A 22344-nucleotide genomic window follows, 5' to 3' on the forward strand; every position below is an offset into this window, starting at 1 on the left:
GTTAAAAAAACATCACCAAGAAAGCATCAAAGCAACCACTGTCTCCAGAGAGGTTTCTTCTAAGATTATATTTATCATAATGTTCCGAGTGTCTATAAAATTATGGACATTTTAAAGCTACACTTCCTCACTATCAAGCAAATAAAGGAAATGTTTAACCTACGAGGGATAATCACATTTCCTACGATGTTCTATCAGAGGTAAGGTAAGTCTGCAAAAATTTAATTACATCTTTTAAAAGTATTAGAGTAAAATCAGAGTACAAGTTTTATAAGCAGCATTTAAAGAAGTAAACCACTTTATAGTACAAGAGAGGTAATTAAAAATCCTTAAAGCTTTACATAAAACCATTTATTTCGCATTTACTGTGTCCCATTTCCTTGCATCATCACATATAAGCATTTATCACTAAGAGCAGTTTTAAGTCATTTTATGAACAATTTATCTGAAGTTTAAAGTGATATAATTATCTTTTAGGTGTATTTTGCAATAAAGTGAATGCTTTTTATTGTCTCCTAGGGATAAAAAGAAAACAATCACATTAGAACATTTTAACTGAATTTTTATAATGGAAGATTATGTACACCAAAAAGCTAATTTGATAAATCAAATCCAATTATGAAATTCTATACAAATATGACACCAAAGAGGAAAGTCATTCATGTTACCTCAGGTGTTTTGAAGAACAACCATTCGTTTCTTTCAGGAAAAACTACATCTTGAGTTGTTAAACATTTTCCCAAAAAATGCAGTTGCTCATTTGTCTGTACCTACATACACCCTGGTTTCCCTCTTCAGCAACTGAAATTATGTCACAGCAAAGACAAAAATTGTGATAGAGAATTATAAGGAAAATTTCAATGACACAGACTTTCCAACAAATACACAAAGATTTCTAAGCAAATCTAAAGACTATCCTGTCCCCAAAATGCATCCCCACAATATTCTCCGCTGTTACTGTTGGCACAGTAGTAGAGAAGGGCTCTAATTAACTTTTTATTGAGCATTAAGAACATTCTGGGGCCTCCCTGGTCATGCAAGGAGTTAAGACACAGCCTATGAAGCTGTCCACAGCCACTGCAGCACAAGTTTGATCCCCAGCCATGGAGGTGACCTACATGGTGCAGTAGACCTCTCCTGCCTCACCCACTGCTCCCCACTGCAGTGTATGCAGTTAGTCTGCCTATTCTGTTCCCTACTCTGTCTCTGGTGAATCCTCTCACCCCCTGTACCTCTGGCTGTACCCCAGTTCTTGTATGCACAAATAAATAAATAAATCTTTTTTTTAAATAAATAACTAAAATAAAAGAGGAGGGAAAGATTCTAAAATCTGGTTAATACACATGTTAGCACAACAGAACTCTCTGGGATGATTTTGAAAAGTAAAAAATCCTAAACCTCATCCCTGACTCAGAAATCAGAATTACATTTAAAAACACCTTTCAACTTGTTCTGATATGTAGCCAGGTCTGGGATCCAATTGTATACAAGATCACACCAACTCAAATCGAACTCTCACCAAACCCCTCAAGACATCAACTGACATTATTTACTCTTTTTTTTTGCCTACTTCATAGTTACTATACATTTTAATTTGTGTAAAAATATTCCTAGCTCCTCTACAGAGACTGCAACGTTAAAATTAAAATGTTTAAATTCATTCTAATTTCTTGGATAAACATTACTTCATAGGCAAATATCCAAATCAATAAAACCAAATTCAAAATGGAATCTTTATATCTCACTTGTACACATCTTTTAATTTGAAATATGACTTTATAATAATGTTTAGGATCAGGCATTTTGAATATGGTAGCATATTGTCACCCTCTTGGAAATCCCAAAAAGGAAAAAGGAAAAGAAGAATAGAATGAAAAATCTTCCTTTAGGTACACCTAATATACAGCTAAAAAGAACCTAAATAAACATAAATAAAATTCCCTTAAATCAGACCAGGATAATGAAACATTGCCATTGTTAAAAGACATGATGGTAAAAAACACAATAGTTCTAAATCCACACATCAAATAGCAGGTCATTCTCCAGAAAAGAAAAAGTGAGACCCAGAACAAGTAACATCAAATCATAGCATTGTAAAGCTATAAAAATTCAAAAATAAAGAGGGAACATACTGGGAATACAAGGAGGAAAAGATCAAGTGATTCACTCGGGCAAAAGAAAAGCAGTCTCAATTGATTTGAGCTGGGTTCAAATATCTCATAATAACATTCAACATTTAACAAAACAGTGGATCTATTATAAAAACTGTGACCCACAGTATGAAAAAGAAACTGTTTGTTTGAATATCAACATTCAGCCAACTTTTAACATGGAGAGAATCTCATTTCCCATTCCCACATTCCTTCTTTGTGGGAAGTTACAAGAGCAAAACAGCCCTCCTTAATCTCTCTGCCTCCTCGTTCTCTTCTAAGAAATGCCTTAGTTTAATGTTTAATGCAAAGTAATTGGGATCTTGACATCATGCCCCACCTCCTTGCTCTCTACTATTTCTCTTAATAATTGCCTGAGTATAGAGAATATAACTACTCAAATATTCTCATATATTAGTCTAGTATAGCATTTCTTTACATGGGTATTTTTGACATTTTGGCAAGGATAATTCTTATATTACAAGAATTTAAACTCTGCACCTACTAAATTCCAGAAGTACTTCCTCATTACTAGAACAATCAAAACTGCCTTCAAGTGCAACAAAGAGTGAAGAATTCCCCCATTCTCCCAAACCCCACCCCAGTTGTTGCCTTGAGTTAAAGAAAATATTTGAATGTGTTCATATTTAATTTCTATCAGTGTCATATTTTCAAGTTTTTTAAAACTTTTCTTTAGCACTTTTGCAAATCACACTGGGATGCCCTGCTAGACTGACCTAATGGGACCACGTAATTGTGTTGCCAGAAAAGAGTACTTAAAAAGAGGTTTAAACTGGGCCTCCCTAGTGGCGCAGGGGATTAAGACTCAACCTACGAAGCTATCCGCAGCCACTGCAGCATGAGTTCGATCCCCAGCCAGGGAGCTACCCACATGGTGCAGCAGACCTCTCCGGACTCGCCTGCTGCTCCCCTCAGCAGTGTGTTTCGTCAGTCTGCCTGTTCTGTTCCCCACTCTGTCTCTGGTGAATCCTCTCACTCTCCACAACTCTGAGCTGTACCCCAGTTCTTGTATGCATACATAAATGTTTAAAAAAAAAAAGAGAGAGGTTTAAACCTAGGCACATATTTCCTTTACTTCTATACTGAATCCCAAAGGGCAATAGAAACTTAATTTTGCTGATGGTTTCCCTAAGATTTTTGTTTCCTCTCTACTAAATACATGTTGTTTTTGTTTCTGGTTTCTAGACAGCCAATAAATGATTCTTCATTTGCGGCAACAATGATTGGGAATTTGGATTATAGCTTAACCATTGGTAAATTTGCTTTGTGGATGATGGTGATCTATTTTCTACTGGGTTAGAGATAAAAGAAAATCTGATTTGTTAGTCTTTTTTGTTTGCTTCTCTGTCTGTCTGTGAGCACAAATCAATTAAGAATTCACACCCACTGAGAAGAAGAAAAAATTTTGAGATCTGAATTAGGGAATTCCTGTTTTCACTCTACTTATGTTATCACCTGTGTCTGAAGTTGTACAATACAGGTTATGAACTACCCATAAGTCATATGTTTGAAAGTCTACATATCTCTAATTGAGAAATGATTTGACCTTTTGTTTTGTGACTATAAAATACTTTCCTACCTCCAAGAAGCATTAATAATTTAGCTTATTGGGCCTCCCTAGTGGTGCAAGGGGTTAAAACTCAACCTACAAAGCTGTCCACAGACACTGCAGCATGAGTTTGATCCCCGGCCAGGGACCCACATGGTGCAGCAGACCTCTCCTGATTCCCCCGCTGCTCTCCTCAGCAGTGTATTTCAGTCAATCTGCCTGTTCTGCTCCCCACTCTGTCTCTGGTGAATTCTCTCTCACACACACACACCCCACACACACCTCTGGCCTCTAGCCAGTTCTTGTATGCATAAATAAATAAATTTTTTAAAAAATAATTTAGCTTATTATGTCTAAAGGAACACCATTCTAGTTAATTTATAGCAGCAATATCTATCAACATGACAACCACCATCTTTACTATGCCCATAATTCACAGACCAATAAGGAAATTTAACTTCTAATAATTTAGATGTGCTGGACATTTAAGGGGGAAAAATTCTGCTAGCTCAGAAATATTTTGAAAATTCAAGATCATGTAATAAGTACAGTTTAATTAAATAGGTTTAATAATTTTTTTTTTAACAAATAAGCTACATATTTTCTCTGATTTATCAGTTAAGTATAAAAGTATACATTTCATTTTATATAAGATTTAGGTTTTTCCTCATGAATAAACTAGTCATTATGAACTTCCTAAAATTACTACCTTATTGAAAATTATGAAAAATATATTGTGTTAAACTAATTTATAAAATTCTAAAAAACGGGCCTCCCCCGTGGCGCAGCGGTTGAGCGCTGGGTTGCGAAGCTGCCCGCGGCCTCTGCGGCGCCAGTTCGATCCCCGGCTGCTTCCCAGCCACCGGAGGAGGGTCCCGCATGGCGCGCAGACCTCTCCTGCCGCCCGCTGCTCCCCTCAGCAGTGTACTTCGGTCCTTCTGCCTGTTCTGCTCCCCGCTCTGGCTCTGGTGAATTCTCTCACCCTCCCGCACTTCTGACTGTACCCAGTGCATGTATAAACAAAACAAACAAACAAACAAATAAAGAAGAAAGAAAGAAAACATGCCTCTATTTAAAAAAAATAAAATAAAATAAAATAAAATTCTAAAAAACTTTTTAGATGAACAGTAATTATGGTTTATAATGCATCAGCTTAAACGTAGTTTCTAATATCTTTAGGTAATTTATTAAACTAAGTTAATTAATAGATAATTCGTGGGTGCCTAAATAACTCCTCAGTAAGATAAAATACTGAAATATTTTAAATTTACATATTATTTTTTATATACTATATGGGACTTTCTTTCCCCCAAATTCACAATTACTTTACCTGAGGCTTCTTATTTTTTATGGCAATCTAGTTATATGCTTAGGTTCAATAAAAATCTCTCTTCCTTTTCCCAGGACATAAACAAATCAATATTGTATCTGGAGTATCATAACTAAGTACAAATCTAATTTAATCAGACATTACAAACCATTATTAAAGAACAAGTTTGACTTTATACATGGATGCAATGCCAGCAATCTTCCCAAGAAAACTGTCCTCAGAGAGGAAAAGGAAGGTCACTTATTGGTAGGCCAAGAATTTTAGCAAATTTTGGAGACCTCAAGAAGAAATTCATCCAAATTTATAGATATTATAAGTGAAGTCCAATGGAAAGAATTTCTTGAACTTGACTTTCTAACCTTGAAATAGAAAAACAAACGACAGGTTTTTTAAATTCCAATCCAATATTCCTTATGAAAACTTCAAAATCAAAGTTAATTGTGTGACCTTTGTAGTTTCATATTGTTGGCCAACTAGATTTGCAAAGTAGGCTCAGGGAGGCCCATGTGCACAAGTTATAATATTCCAGCACCCAGTAATAATCAAGCAAATCTACTGAGATCAGTGTTTAATGTGATCAAAGTTATATTTGGATACTATTGTGTGATCACAAGTGGGAGAGGATGAGACTGCCAGAAAAATTTCCACAGACTTGGGTATATAGCAAAAGAGATTACCGGCTGTGCTTCCAGTGGAATACTGGTCATTTGTCTAGTAGATTCTCCAGGAATGAGTCCATGGGGATCTGAACTTTTGACTATCTTTTATTGACTAAATTGTTTATAACAAATTCTTTAGGGAAAGAAGTTAACTTACATTAAGCATTTGTACTAATAATACAAGTGTTTCCAGTTGTAGCAATTCAAAGTATTTCATTTCCCAGAGATGCAAACAAATTTTGTCTGTCAAATGCTCTTGAATTTGTTTAAACATCTTACTGGTTCCTTCATTGTAGAAGATGTAATTTAAATCTTTGGGAGGAGTACATTTTATATTTTTATGAAAGTCATGATTCTGCCTTTTAGAAGATTATACCTCCATGAATGTAGAATTTATATAAAGGACAAGTGAGAAATATAGTTTAATAGAATCAAATTATGTGCTAGTAAACACAGTAATAGTGACTACTTAGTGACGGTCTAAAATGTACCTAGTTCCATTTTGATGCCAATACTTTATCTTCCCAATAACCCTGAATTATTACCAACCCATTTTTCAGATAAGGGAACATGTTCAAAAGTGTTCAGTGAGTTGCCCAATATCACAGAATTGGTAAATTAAAATCCAGGTTTCAAACCCAAGTTTGGCTAATTTCAAATCTGTTTCTGAATGTTCTTTTTTCCCCTATTATGGAATGGGAAACTTTTAAGATCCCACATGTTTTTAATTGCAGTACATTACCCAGATACAAGGCTTAATTCACTCAAGTGATTTCTTTTTCTTCATGTTTTCAATATATCAAAAAATAAACCTTTAATTTGAGAAGTCAAGAGATAAAAATAACACAACACAACACTAATTAAAGTAATTGAAGAAAATCAACTGAAGTAATTAATAAAGCATCCAGTTAAAACACTTAATTTAGACACCCCATTGTGAACGGGGCACATTTGAAATAAGAAGTAAATGTGAAGGGAGCCCACACTAAAAGAAATTAATGAGCCCTCTTAACATTGTAAGTGATAAATTGAAGCTCAAGTATAATAGAAATGCAAATTAAATGTAAAGAGTGTTATGAGAGGTCTGGTGGTACAAAGATAAGATAGACAAAAATGAAAGGTGAAAGAATCTGAAACCCAGAAATGCTTGACCATAGGTGGCTTGTAGACAATGGCTCCTGGCTGAGTCCTCATAAAGTGATATGGAAGATGAGGAAAACTAACCAAGACACTCAAATCCCATCCCCAAGCCCATGATATAACTGCCCAAGTCATAACTTCACTGTGCTGTTGACCTGAAACAAATAAGCAGTCATTTCACTAGCAAAATGGGTTGATTCAGAAATAACAACAAAAAGCACTTAGGAAGTGAGGTCTCTTGGTGAAACACATTAAGGAAGGAATGTCCCTATACAGATTTTAGAGGGGCTGTTGTAAACAGAGTCCATTGGAGGAAACCGGGATTTCCAGGGTAGCTTTTCATTTGCTGAGTTAAGGTATCTCATTGGCTAAACAAACTGTTGTTGGGTGAGGTGCCTCCTGCTTCCTCTCACTGGGACAGCAAAGCAGCATCCCACCCGGTCAACCCTGTCAAAGGAGGACAGCAGATCTCTTCTGACCGCATTCTGTATGTGCCTAGTGCACTTGCATGAGAACTCCTTTCTAGCCTCAATTAAGTGAGGTTTCTGCATATTAATCTTCAGTGTGCCTACATAATACACCAGGAATTATGATACACTATAGGTATCAGCTGCAGCTAAACACCAGAAAGTAAACACACATAGAAGAGGCATGGTAACCACATGCTTAAAATTTCTAGCTAGATAATCCTCTGCAAGCCTAAACTATCTAAATTGGGTAAGCCAATAAAGTAATACTTACCTTGGTTACCTTTTCACTGGGAACTTAGATATAGCTTCTATGCAACTTAACTTTTTTTGAAGCTGATCCAATTTCAGATGGAGTAAAGAAAGGGTTCCCCCATTAGCCTCACCCCTGAGGCATGTGATAGAGCTTGAAACTTCAAGTCAGAGATAACTAGTTTTAACTCTGGTTTCACTTACCAGCTCTGTGACCTTTGGCAAATTACTTACATAATCCAAACCCCAGTTAGGTAAAGCAAAAGAGCAGATAATACCTACCTCATTAGGTAGTGATGAGAACTAAATGTAATGACATATTACATACCTGGCATGTACCTGCCACAAGGAATTTGCTCAATAAATACTCTCATTCTTTTTTCTTCTTGCAAAGTGTAACTGGGAAATGGGTCAGGGTCTTTGCCTGATTTAAAATATTCTGTTCCAGGAAAAAGACTAATTAATACAAAGTAAAAATCAAAATCAATAAGCAACTGTAAACTAGAGACACACTACGGTGAGGGCGGGGACGGTGGGGGGAAGAGGAAGGATTAGGGTCAAAATAAGGGGGGGTACAATTGTATAAGGAATAAAACCAAAATGAAAATGCATACATGGTGCAAAAATGAAAAATTATGTAAGAATTATATAAAATAAAATAGTAAAAATAAATAAATTCCCAAAAAAATAATCCTTTCCAAATACAAGTTATAGACACTGGGTTTTTTTCCCAATACAATTAAATCACTGGAAACTTTAAAGTTCTATAGAATTGGGTGCACCTCCAACTTTTCCATATCACGGCACATTTAAAAGTAATGAAAAATAAATAAAAAAATAAAAGTAATGATATTCTGGGCCTCCCTGGTGGCACAAGGGGTTAAGCACAGCACTATGAAGCTATCTGTAGCCACTGTAGCATGAATTCGATCCCCGGCCAGCCAGGGAACAACCCACATGGCACAGCAGACCTCTCCTGACTTGCCCGCTGCTCCTCTCAGCAGTGCATTTCAGTCAGTCTGCCTGTTCTGCTCCCCACTCTGTCTCTGGTGAATCCTCTCACCCCCTGTACCTCTGGCCGGTACCCCAGTTCTTGTATGAAATAAATCTTATAAATAAATAAATAAATCTTATAAATAAATAAATAAATAATAAATAAATAAATAGATGAAAGTAATGATATTTAAATGGCACACTGGGGTAAACAGACAAGATTGATCACAGCCTGAAGCAACAAGCCTGCATTTCAACCCATGTGCTACCAGAATATGAGGTAAGTCCACATTTCAGCTCATTTGAAACCCATTTGGGGCACACAAGATAGTGACAGCTCACATATAAGAACTCTAAAGCAATTACCAAAGTATAGTCTGCAGTCCAGCAGGAGTCACTTGGGAATCTACTAGAAATGCAGTTTTTTCCCCACCCCACTCCTATTAAGTCAGAACTTCTGGAATTGGAATTCAGCAATCTGATTACAAAAAAACCCCGCAAGTAATTCTGATGTACACATAAATTTGTTGTTAAATAACATTTTCCATTCGACTGAAGGTGTTCTTTTTTTAATCCTGTTATTTTAGTGATACATGTGACCCTGAGTAGGATCCCCCTCTCTCATGACCTCTCCCCAAACATGCAAGGTAGGACTCAAGATAGAGTGTAGAGTTCTGTCTCACCACAGCCCAGATGTAGAATGTTCCCCCATGGACTGGAGGATTAGTACTTGCCAGGGAGAGATACAAGAGAAATTAAAGAGTCAAGGTGAAAAATATTTAATTCTTGAGAAATCTTTCCAAAGGGCCTTAGATACTTCGCTGCCCCCTAGAATCTATTTTCTTAAGTACGTTACTTAATCTTTTGTTAAGGCCATTGTTGCTGAATGAATGAAACTCCTTACACGGGTTGTAAGAGGGGAGCCCCTGGCCTTTCCTACTGTTACATTATGAAAATTAAAGTAAAATAGCCTAATGAAGAAAGGAGGATTTATTTCACATATAGATTCATATATCTGTCAAGGTGAACAGTTGAAACTGCATTGCATTAGGTGGCAAATGCAAAAAAGACTCGTTCTTCAGATTAAAGTGCCTCTTTATTATAAAGTAAGCATTTTTTTAAAAAAAGAACTTTTACAATTCAAATAGCATCTCTCTTATCGCCTTATGGCCACAAAATTGAGACTTGTCCTTTTGTTGTGCATAATTTTCAAGTGAAAGAGTCACAGTAGGGGTGAGAATAGCACAGTTCCAAAAGATCTTAAAAGAGAAGATTGATTCATCTTTTGACATTTCAGTTTCTTGTGTATTTATTAAAAATTATACCATTTTAGTAGAATAGGTTTTAACAAATGTCAAACTCAAGTATTTCACATTAAAAAAAACCAATTCCACACATCAGCTGGTTCCTTATTCACACCTCCAGCCCTGGTACATCCTGAGGAGTGTGCTCTGAGGAGGCACAGGACTCCACTGAACTTTTGTCCAAGAGGATTTCATGCCCCCAGCACTTTGGTTAAAGATTTCTGGTTATACTGCTTTATATTTTGTGTGTTCTTCCCTTCCCATAAAAGAATGTGATTCATTTCTATTTTTAACTTGGCTATTATATACTTATATTTATAGAGTATTCATTTCTGAAAACTGTCTCCTAAATTTTATAAAATTCTCTGACAATAGTCTTTAGATCAGCCACAATCAATCCACAATTTTCTAAACTTTTTGCAAGGTGTCTTAATTTGTAAAAGGTTTTATTTAATCTAAATTGTGAAATTGGGGCCTCCCTGGTGGTGCAAGAGGTTAAGCACCGCACTATGAAGCAATCCACAACCAAAAATAAATAAATAAATAAGAAATTGAAATTTTATGGTGTTTATATCTCTGTCATTTTGTTACAGGGCAATCCCAAAGGGATATAGGATGGCCTGGGTATGAGTCCTCACCCATGTGCTTAAAAAACTCAGAACAGGCAGGTACACATAGAAAAGTTAATAAAAGGTTTATTTACAAGGGAAATGAAAAGGGGGGAGCACAGAGAGACAAAGAGAGATACAGAGATTAGTTGTTTAATACGTCCTACCAGTAACGCTGCCTTAGCTGGGGCCCCAGGTTAGAACTGAAGGGAGACAAACCAAGTTCCCTCCAGCCCATAAGTTCCCCCTTTTCTATCAAGCATGGCTGTTAACTCCATCCTTCATTCCCAGCAGTCCCCTTCCAAGGTTATGGCAGATGCAAGGCATGATGGGAGTTGTAATCCTAGGCACCTGGGATCTCTTTGGCATAGAGGTAGGGGTGGAGCTCATTCAGGGCATACTGTTCCCCAGAAATTTATGTGCAAAATAATGTCATTATTATTGTACCTCAAAAGGTATAATAGCTGCCTCCTCTACCAAACAAATTATTTAAAAACTCTAGTTAAGATTCTGCAATACAATTCTTGTATTTTTTACTTTATCAGAATAAATATACAGTATGGTAGCCTTCCCTTTGCCGCAGACCTGCACAGCAGTGAACGATGAGGCCATCTCAGGGTTGAGAGATTGCGCAGGGTGGTCAGGGATTCGGTTAAAGAAATGACAAACAGACACACTTCAAGAGTGAAAATCTGAGTGTAATTTAATTTGAGTTGGTGACCAGTATATATATATATATGTTTTCTAAAAGCATAGGAATGGCGAACATCAGTGAAGAAATCAGCTTGCTTATAGGTTTAGCTTATCATTGACAGAGCAGTGATTTACATATGGACTCAGGTGCATTCCTAAGTAGTTAGGCTATTAATTTTTCTTTTTGTTTATATGATTACTTTTTGTTTTAACTACTCACTACCACTAAATTACTATTAATTAACACGGGTGAATTTTACTTTTCACAATGTAATATTTTTATCATTAAGATTAATGCTAACAAGGCTAAGCATACAACAGAGAAATTAAGCTAACAGTTCTATTAATACACAGAGTTTAGTAAAGTTTCATTTGAATTAGCCTAGTTATTAGATTTCGTATGTTCTTTTTTAATCAGCAAACCAATGACCTTTTAGACAGAGAAAGAGAAAAGATTTTAGAGAGAGAGAAAAGATTTTAGAGAGACAGTTGTATTAGAATAAAGTTTGTGGGCCTTGAGAAGGTGAGATAAGTTTCCGAGCGGACAGCATTCCTGTAGTGGCTCCTGGTGGTCGTTATCTTTCAACAGGCTTCCGTCTTATCTATGTCTTCAGGGGATTTTGCTGTTCTCCCCCTGCGTGCTGGTTCCTTGCCCAGCCAGACCTAGGGATTCCTAGAGGTCACTGCAGGGGGAGGTGCAGCATCCCTTGATGATTTTATTGAGAAGTTCTTATTTACATAACAGAAGGCAATGAGTGTAGTGGTTTTGAAACCAGATTCCTGAGTTCTAGTTCTAGCTCCACCTCTTATGCAAGTTCACTTAGAAAGAGAAAAATGCTCATTTTCTTGTACACAGAATATAACAAGCCTGAAAGCAATTAAAAAATTGTTTTAGGGGCCTCCCTGGTGGCGCAAGGGGTTAAGCACTGCACTATGAAGCAGTCCGCAGCCTCTACAGCACGAGTTCAACCCCCGCCAGGACAGACAGAAACCCATGTGGCACAGCAAACCTCTCCTGACTTGCCCGCTGCTCCCCTCAGCAGTGTATTTCAGTCAGTCTGCCTGTTCTGTTCCCCACTCTCTTTAGTGAGTCCTCTCACCTCGTGCATCTCTGGCCTATACCCCAAGTCTTGTATGCATAACTAAATAAACCTTTAAAAAAAAAATTGGTTTAGGGTGTTTGTCAGATATATAAGTCACTGACTTACAGATATATCAGTCAATGACTTACAGTCATTCAGCTGATCCAGTTGACAAAAACCTAATTTTTTTCTTCACCGCTGCATTCTAGGTTAAAATTGAAAATAGATACTATAAAAACACTCTTCCCCAATAAGAAAGAATTATTTTAAAGTCAAGCCTATAACTCAAGACTTGTAAACGTCTATACAAGGTTAGTCACGTTACATTGCTAGAAGGATGGTCATATACGAGCTAAGATGCTGTAATTTCAACAGTTGAAAATTCTTTTCCTCAGTGTTTTTAGAATCAAATTCTTAAAGAAGTAAACTAAAGATTTCATTTTAAAATAAACAGAAAACTGTAAACACAGAAATTTTTTAATTAGAATTTAACTATATGTTTTTTGAAAGAGAAAAATTAAGAATAAGGGAGGGAAGAAGAAAAGACTTAGATGTCATTGATTAAAAGGAATCTAGTATTAGAATTAGATATTTGAAAGAAACTAAATAAATGTTTACAAAACTCCTAAAACAACATGGAAAATGCATATTGAAAGAGTAACTAGCATAATTAGTAAAGGCTCCAAAAAGTCCCAAAATTAGAAATTTGTCCAGACTGCTTTAGCCTAAGATTTCCCAAACTTCACTAATCATGGAATCTTTTTTCCCTAGATCACCTCTAAATACTTTCCTGAGCTAGATTTCTAAAGAAAATAATCCAGAAATTGCTATTCTAGGCTAATCCTTGAATGTATCTGAAAGTCTAGAGTCAAATCTTCAAATATTTGAATTCCCAGAGAACTATAGCTCTTGGGGTCCCCTTATCTACCTTCATGTTTGTAGGGGCAGGACTGGGTACTGAGCAGGTTTTCTGATCCAGCAGACCCGGGTAAGGAGGAGTCCTTGAGCCCTCAGTGGTTTTTCAGGCTTTTATTGGGATTTACCAGGCACATGGCAGGCAGGGGTGCCGGGGTACTGGGGTGCCGGGAGGCTGGTAGGCCTCCCAGCCCCCAGCAAGCCTTCATTCTATCTGATCTCCGGCCTTCTCTCGCGTTCTTTCTCTCCTCTCATGGTTCTGCTTCTGCTTCTCTGTTTCTGCTGGCATCCCCGTGACTGGGCTTAAAAGCCCAGTCTTAGCCCAGGTGAATCCCATCTACCTATGCCCACACCCTATTCCAGGTGCCCGCCATCAGGCATGCATTTGGGACTTCCGGGTTCCGTCATCTATCCTAATGGCGGGAGGACAGAAAAGCCTGATACTTTTTACCTACCCTACAATGTTGTAGCCCAAACAGACTCATTGACTAAGTTAGATATTTACATAATTTTGTTTATATAATCTCTGTTCTATTAGTTAAAATCTTAATAATCCTTTCAGCCCAACTAAAATATCTTACCTAATTCTGCAGGATAAAATTAATTTCATTCTTTAGGATTCCATAATACTGTGGAGTTCTAACTTTATTATAGTTTACTCAATTCCTGAAATTTACTTTTCAAAATTAGATCATAAACATATATATTAAATTAAATAATGTGGTTCTCATATTATACTACCATGTATCATAATCACTTATAATTTGCCCCCAAAACTAAATTTAAACTCTTCTTGAATCTTCAAATATTCTGTTAAATTCTACAGGATGCATTACACAGAGTAGACAATCAAATATATTTCCCATTTAAATTAAATGATGAACCAGAATTGAGACATGATTTGAAACTACTTTAGGAAAGAGGAAATTGATTTCATTTCCAACATTCCCTGCATCCCTCATCCAGACCCACACTTACTAGACTAAAGTTCTTAAGACAAGAAAATAAAACAAGATACTTTACCCTCAGACATTAAAATATGGAGAAAACCCCATCTGTCGTTTAATGAGCTCTGAGAACTAGGTCATGTGCATCTTATTACCACATAATTTGGGCATTTCAATACCACCAGAGTGAAGATTGCAGTGCTGCTAACAAATGCATTCAAATAAGTGTATAAAGTCAGTGTGCATAATTCAAATCCAAAATACATTAAGAGCAGGTTTTATTGGCTTGTATCATCAGGAGAATTTCCTCTCCACTTAGTTTACTTGCATTCGTACAGCTATAGAGAAATGAATCTACAGATAATGTTTTACTTTAAATTGAGCCATAGAGGGAATCCTGTGTTTCTCATTTATTTCCTTTATTGTCTTAATTTCCCTTTCATAAGAAAAATATTTCCCAATAAACTGGAGTTAAAACTCTAGTGAGATGAGATCTAACCAAAAATCTTGTTAAACTCCATAAACTTCCGATGGACACATAAATTCCAGAAACTGACGAGTTCTCCTAACTTCTTGAAGAATTTTCAGCTTTTAACTCCCTTCCGCTGTTGGCCACACACTTCATTCTCAACAAGTTCTCTAGTTATGGATATTCTCTAATTTCCCTCTGTAGCTCCTAAAATTGCATTCTTTCTTGCTTTAGTATATCAGATTTATACAGAATTAAGCTCTAATGTACATTTTCCACCCTACACTTCCAGTTCTTGTTACTGAACCCAACCTTTCCGGTTCCTGTTATTAAGCCAGCCCGGCCCTTGTTTTAAACTGCCCTTCCAGTTTTTGTTACCAAGCCTTAATGTACTATCTTTTAGGTACAAATTCCATAGCATTATACAAAGAATAACACAAACCTCGAATTTCCTCATCTGCTAGATTTTATTCCTACTTCCTTAAGACTGTATATTGGGTTCACTAGAAATTAATTCATTAAAAATGAAGGGAAGTGAACACCCATATTGCCATCCTTGGCACTCAGAGAAAAAAAATTAAACTATATTTTTATATATATTGCTAATGATGGTTAACTTTATTAAACACTGTTCTAAGTTCTTTATGTAAATTAATTCATTTAGTCATCACAACAGTCTTATATGGCAGATACTATTACTATCCCTATTTTATAGATGAGGAAATTGAAGCTGATACGGTTAACTGATTGCCCCAGATTAAATACTGGTGGGTGACAGACAGGTATGTGAACCCATGTAATTTGGCTTCAAAACTCTTGTTTTTAATTACTAGATTACACTATCTCTTTAGAAGGCATGAGCAAGAAAGTAAATCATCTAAAATCCCAGCACTGAGAGATGATACAATCAATATTTTGTTAGGCTTTCTTTCAAGCACGACTGTCACTATATTTTCACTTCCACAAAGGCTTCTTTACTCACCTTGACTCCCTCTTCATATGGCACTTCAGCCTCAAGGGCCTTGGGTTTGTCAGACTTTTTCATGGTGGCACAGGGCTCCACGAGGAAGTTTTCAAAAGGAAAAAGTGGAAGCTGCACTCTCTTTGGGTCTGACCCTGGAAAACAGTGAATTGGCCAGAGCATTAATAGAGCTTGCCCTGATGCAGATCAAAGGAGAGTGGTAATAGATGTCTATCCCTTAATAGCAGGAGTGTCAAAAAAATTCTTAGCCATCTTTTTTTTCCTGACATACCCCAATTAATATATTTTAAGCATCCTTTCAAATATGTTTTCAGATACATAGCATATAGACATATAATTTTAAATAATGGAATAATGTGACAGATGCTATTTTTGTGAACTCCTTTCTTTACATTCATTTTCATTTTATTGTTTTTTCCGTCCACTCCACTCCTCCTCCCAAACACATGTCTCCTTTTCTCAGTTAGGTAACCGATGTTAGCACACTATCCAATAAACTGCATTAACCTGCATTAAAATCCTTTCTTGCAGTCATAAAAGTTTTACACATACACATGCACACATGCATGTACAACTTTATTCAGTCATTTAACCACTGACAAAGACCCTCTGCATCTTTAATGTATTAAATATGAGCATTTATTAAGTATATCAAATCATAACTACATTTTAATGCTCAAAGTTATTAAATCATTTGCACTTCATCTGTTTTATTCATTCATCGTTTCATCTGTTTTAATTTTCCTTGAAAGTCTCTCTTTACCAAAAAATAGAAAAAGTTGTTTTTCTTTCATGAAAAACAATAGTTTGCCAATAGCAGGAAGAAGTTGAAGGGGTCTCATGTTTTCTACATTATAGTTCTGCAGCCTATGTGGCAAGGTCTGTGCAGGGTCTCACACCATCATAGATTTCCACTGCAGGAAATATTTGAGATTATTTCATTGAATCCTTTTATTTTATGAATAAAACCCTGCAGAAGTGTCGAGTAGCCCTCCCCAGTAGCCCCAGTCCCAAGGACTCTGGATGGACTGCTCCAGATAGCCCTTCATAAGCCACTCAATCATTAGAGTGAACTTCCTGAAAGCCTGTATCTCTGACCCCACTGAGCCACTAGTAACACCTCCAGCGAGGCATAGTCCAACTGTATGAAACAGTCGAGTTTCACTGCCCTCTAGATTTTATATCTGGGATTTTTCTGACCACGTGGAAGGATTTTTCTGACCACCTGAAATTTCTCTTAAGGGACTCTGCCAAGTGCAGCTCTTCTGGTGCTGAATCTTCAGCCTCGGTGAGGTGGCTGGGCAGGTGGAGAGATTGGATCCAGGTGCTTTGTGGCCTCTCCTTGTTCTGAGTACTCTTGCATCTGGCAGTTGGGATGCCAACCTTGGAAAAGACCCTCTCCTTTTTTTTGGAGGGGAGAGCGGGGAAGGCCCTCTCCTTGACCAAACTTTATATAGGCTCCTCTAAGCCCTCTTTACAACTAGGTTTCAAGTTTGGACTTCAGAGTCTGCCCTGTCAGACCTGTATCACCCAGTTTTAGCAAGAATACTACAGTCATTTTAGATCAATTCCAGACCCTTAATATGTGATGCCTGTAATATATGATCAATTCATCATGCTCTACCCTTGGTATCTGAACACCCTGGCCTGACTTCAGCAAGAATCTTTCAAGTAAGTTTAGCCAGAATCCCACAATATCCCTAATGTTTCCTCTTATTAATTTTCCATCCACTGAGCCCCCAACCTGCTTCTTAGCTATAAATTCACCCTTGTTCATGTTGCATTTGGAACTGAGCCCAGGTCTACATAAAGTTTATTTTCTACTATGGCAATATTTCCTGAAGAAAAATCTGTTTTTACTGCTTTAACTACTGTCCAGCTCTGATTTTTCTTTAATGCAATATGTTGGAAATCCCTTCAAGGTGCATAGAAAGTACTTAATATTCTTTTTACTGATGTATATCTGTACTATTAATATATCTAAATATGTTCAACCATTCCCTCTAAAGATGGAATGAGATATCCAACAAAATTATGAAAAGGACACTGTTAATGGGAAGAAATCTGGTGGATTAAATGTATGCAATTACTCTTGCTCACTCCTAAACACTTACTAAAATGAATTCAACAGGGATTTTTTTTTTTTTTGGAAAACCTTTTTTTTTAACTAGCAAAAGATTTGTAGAGAAACTCACAATGACAGGGAGAACACAATAGTACACAACAGCAACAAAAGTTTAAAAGCCAGGAAGGAGATCGATATTTTGTAAATCACGTGAAAGATGTGAAAAAACAAAACCCTACTGAGAGTTGAGAAAAGCCAAGAACAAGCCAATTTACACTACAAAATCCCCAATCAGAGAACTGGTGATAACACATGTCTGGAAGAGTTGAATGGAGACTAAAGTGATGTGAATTGATGAAAATCTGTTGAAGAAACAATGGAGGTGATGTCATCAAGATGGCAAGATAATAGCTAACTGTATTGTGTTAATCATTTTTGCAATCTATACATGTATTAAATCATGTTGTATACCTTAAACTTATTGCAATGTTATACCTCAGTTATATCTCAATAAAGCTGGGGAAGAAAAGAAATCTGTAGGGGTGTGTGTGTGTGTGTGTGTGTGCATGTGTGTGTGTGTGTGTGTAAAATCATTTCCTTAAAAATGGCAACTGTTCATACGCAAGACAGACAAGAAACCACCACTATGGAAAGCTGTAGGGGGCACGCTTAAACTACTAAAAATGGAGCTACCATATGACCCAGCAATTCTCCTAGGAATCTACCCAAAGGACACAAAAACATTAATCTGAAAGGAAAACTGCACTTAAATGTTTATTGCAGCATTATTTACAATAGCTACTATATGGAAATAACCTAAATGCCCAAAGCAGGTGACTGGATCAAGAAGATAGGCTATATATACACAGTGGAATACCATTCAGCAATCAAAAAAGATAAACTCCTGCCATTTGCAGCAACATGGATGGAGCTGGAAGGGATTATGCTCAGTGAAATAAATCAGAAGGAAAAAGAAAAATATTGCACGGTTTCACTTATAGGAGAAATATAGGGGAAGCAAATAAGGGATCAGCAGGGGAAAAGATAGCAGGAAAACTATAAATCAGAGACATTCAACAGGGGAAGGGGAGGAAGAAGGATCAAAACAGGAGGGGGAAGAGCACAAGAGACTATGATGATGGTTCATGGGTGACTTTGTGGTGGGAATTTTATGGGGACTACACCTGAGAGGAGAAATTAAACATTGTACAAAAGTGAACAATGTGAATATATATATATTAAAGACAGGCAAGAAACTATTGTGAAAATACCAAAACTTGGAAATGAGGCTGAAGCAGCCCCTTGGGTTATAAAAATTGAGGAGGACTACATTAGAATAATAAGAGGAACTTTGACCACACTCCCCTTCTCACTGAGAGTCAAACAAGGAATATCTTCCACCACCAGGTAAAAGGCCATTTTAATATATGGATGGGTGATTGCCATATGTGTCCCATCCTTTCCGTTTTTGAATATGAGTGTTCTTTGTTTATCCTGTCCCTGTTCCACCATCACCAAGGGGGTTGGCAGAGCAGATAACTCTTCTTCCTTGTTCATATGGCAATGATTCACAAGCAGCAGCATCCAGAAATCACAGATGTGTAATTGGATACAGTGACCAGTTCTACTGTCTGTCTTGGGGAGGAATGGAAGTCACATGTTCTAAATGCACAGGAGGAATATAATATAGGTCCGAGGTGACTAAGAGAGCAAACAATCACAGAATTCTTTTTATGCTTACAAAGTCCTTTTTTCTCCTCCTGAGAGCAACGCAAGATTACATTCTCCCAATTTGCCTTACATTTAAGTATGACTATATATAACTGAATTTGACCACTAGGATATGAATGTAATAATTTATAACAGTTATAGACCTGGCAGATAAAAAACTCCCAAAGTGATCCTCCTTGTCCTTTATTATCTGCTGGTCAGATTCAAAGATCCAGAGGAAGATTCCAGGTTTCCCAGAGATGGCAGAGCACAAGAAATCACTAACAACAAAAATCCTGGGTCTTTGTAGAATCATGAAGGAAAACAATGAGGAGACCATGAGCAAAGAGTTGAGAAAACTTGCCAGAATGAAAGGATAACAAGCTCTGTCAAAGCAAACATTGTGCCAAAGTTTAACAGGCAAATATATATTGTTCACAAATAGAGGAAAGATGCCAGAATTAGATCTAAGCTAAATTCCACTGAAACTATGGGTGAGAGAGGTCTGAATTGCTGAGGTATGGGGGGATGATAAGCTACTTGTGCATGGTAATTGGCCTTGCAGAAAAAAAAAGGAAATTTTCTCATGTTTCATGACATGAGGTAGTTTTGTAACTTGGAGCAAGCAGCCTAACAAAGTTAGATCACCACAGAAAATGAAATATAAGAATAGGGCCTTTCTTGGTAATTGAATTTCAAAGGGATGGTTCCCAAGTCCTTGAGAAATAAAACCCTGGGCTGCAAAAAAATAAAAGAATCTCCTGGTGATGGTGAAAGATGATCTCAGAAAACATAGTTCATCAGGGATGGGGGCAAGGAGCCCAGGCTGAAGCAATCAGAAAACATTTAGCTTCCTTCAAGATTCATAGAATTCCTGATGCATCAGATCATCTTAGAAGGCAAAAAGCTTTTGAAAAGAGCTACATCTCAAAGGAACATCAAATTATAAGTTTTCTAAAGTAAATGTTCAAAAGAAAGGGAAGTCAGAAGCCTGGAGTCAGAAAGAAAACTATCAAACTAAAGTTTCGTAAAGCTGAAGGGAGCATTAAGATATTCTTGATCAAATCTCATATTGCAAACATGCAACAGCTTCCTAAAACTCAGGATGAAACAGGAGCAAGAGCATGTAAATTATGGAAAACAGAAAGGAGAGGCCTCAAAAAATTAAAGATAGAGATTCTACATGATCCAGTTATCCCACTTCTGTGAATTAATCTACAGAATACAAAGGCACTAATTTGAAGTGATATGTGCACTCCCATGTTCACTTCAGCATTATTTATAATAACCAAGAGTTGAAAACAACCTAAGTGTCCATCAGAGGATGACTGGATAAAGAAGTTATGGTTATATAAACAGAGGAATATTACCCAGCTATATAAAAGAAAGATGAAATTCTGTTATTGCAACAACATGGGTGAACCTAAAGGCTATTAGGCTTAGTGAAGTAAGTCAGACAGAGAAAGACATATACCATGTGATTTCACTCATACATAGTATATAGAGGAACCAAACAAACAAATGAAATAAATAAAATATAAAATAAATAAAACAAAAATAAACTTCTAGACTATAAGATCAAATTATTGGTTACCATAAAGGAAGAAGGGAAAGTGGTGAGTAAATGAGACATAAGAGGCCAAGTATATTGTGAAGGATAGAATTGGACTTTTAGTGGTGAGCCATCTGCAGTACATACAGATATTGGTTTATAAAAATGCACGCTTGAAACTTATATACTGCAATGTTACTTCACTAAAAAAGTTAAGAGAAAACAGGACCACAAGAAGGCTCAAATTTCAGAATACTGGGAGTAATCAAAGATTGAACAGTCTCTAGAGAGATAAAACAGATAACATACAAAACATCAAGAACTTGGTTGACTCTAAATTCTCTAAGCAATACCACAAAGTAGAAAAAATGCGACAATATTTTGAAAATTCTGAAGGAAAACAATACCCAACCTAAAATACTATACTCAACCAAACTATCAGGTGTGAAGTTAAATTAAAATTTTCATTGTCTGAAAATGAACAATGATGTAAAAAATAAAAAATATATTAAAAAATTTTTAATAAAATTTTCATACATGCCAAGTGTCAATTTGATCCTCGTATCCTCATATCCTCTTTCTTAGGAATCTAATGAAGGTTATGATTGATGTCAACAAAGTAGCTAATCAAGAAAGAAGAAACCTTGAGATATATGAAAGAGGAGATCAAATACAGGAGAAAGAGATAAATAATCTCCTGGTGGTGAAAGATGATCTCAGAAAACACAATTCATCAGGAATGGGGGCAGGGAGCCCAGACTGAAGCAATCAGAAAACACTTAGCTTCCTTCAAGATTAATAGAATCAGATCATCTTAGGAGGAGATTTAAACAATTGGTGCCAAGTCTGAAAGTGAATTAATGGTAAGCAAATGAAAAACAGATTATGCAACAAACAAAAATCAGATCATTATTAATCTTTGAGGAAATTAAAAATTGTTTAGGAAAGGAAAAGTAATCATAGTATACCAAATATCTCACCTATGAATGAAGTTACAGAGTTAAAATAATTTAATCATATTATAACCACACAACAGTATACATCTACTGAAGGGTAGGGTCTGTTGTGGTGGGGGTGGAGAGGGGAGGAGAGCTAAATTCTCATCTGCCATAATGAGATATCAATGTAAAATTCAATCTAAAATAAGAATTGCAAGTTATTTAATTATTGCCTCTGAAAGAAAGGAGGCAGGAGCCAACAAAGACAGCTGGTTTTGAAAACAGGCAATGCGTCACTTCACCCGCAAGTCCTTGGCTTCCCTAGACCGCAGAAGGGACACGGAGTCAGTGGCCACCTTGAAAGCAGGAGAAAAGACAGTAGAGTATGCACAGCAAAAGTTTATTTGCAGTGGTGCGCAGGCCTCTCCTGCCATGTAGCAAGGGTCGTCAGTCTGCCTGTTCTGCTCCCCGCTCTGGCTCTGGTGAATTCTCTCACCCTCCCACGCTTCTGACTGTAC

This window comes from Talpa occidentalis, unplaced genomic scaffold (assembly GCF_014898055.3).
Source record: "Talpa occidentalis isolate TD23 unplaced genomic scaffold, MPIMG_talOcc4v2.1, whole genome shotgun sequence".
Classification (NCBI taxonomy): Eukaryota; Metazoa; Chordata; class Mammalia; order Eulipotyphla; family Talpidae; genus Talpa; species Talpa occidentalis.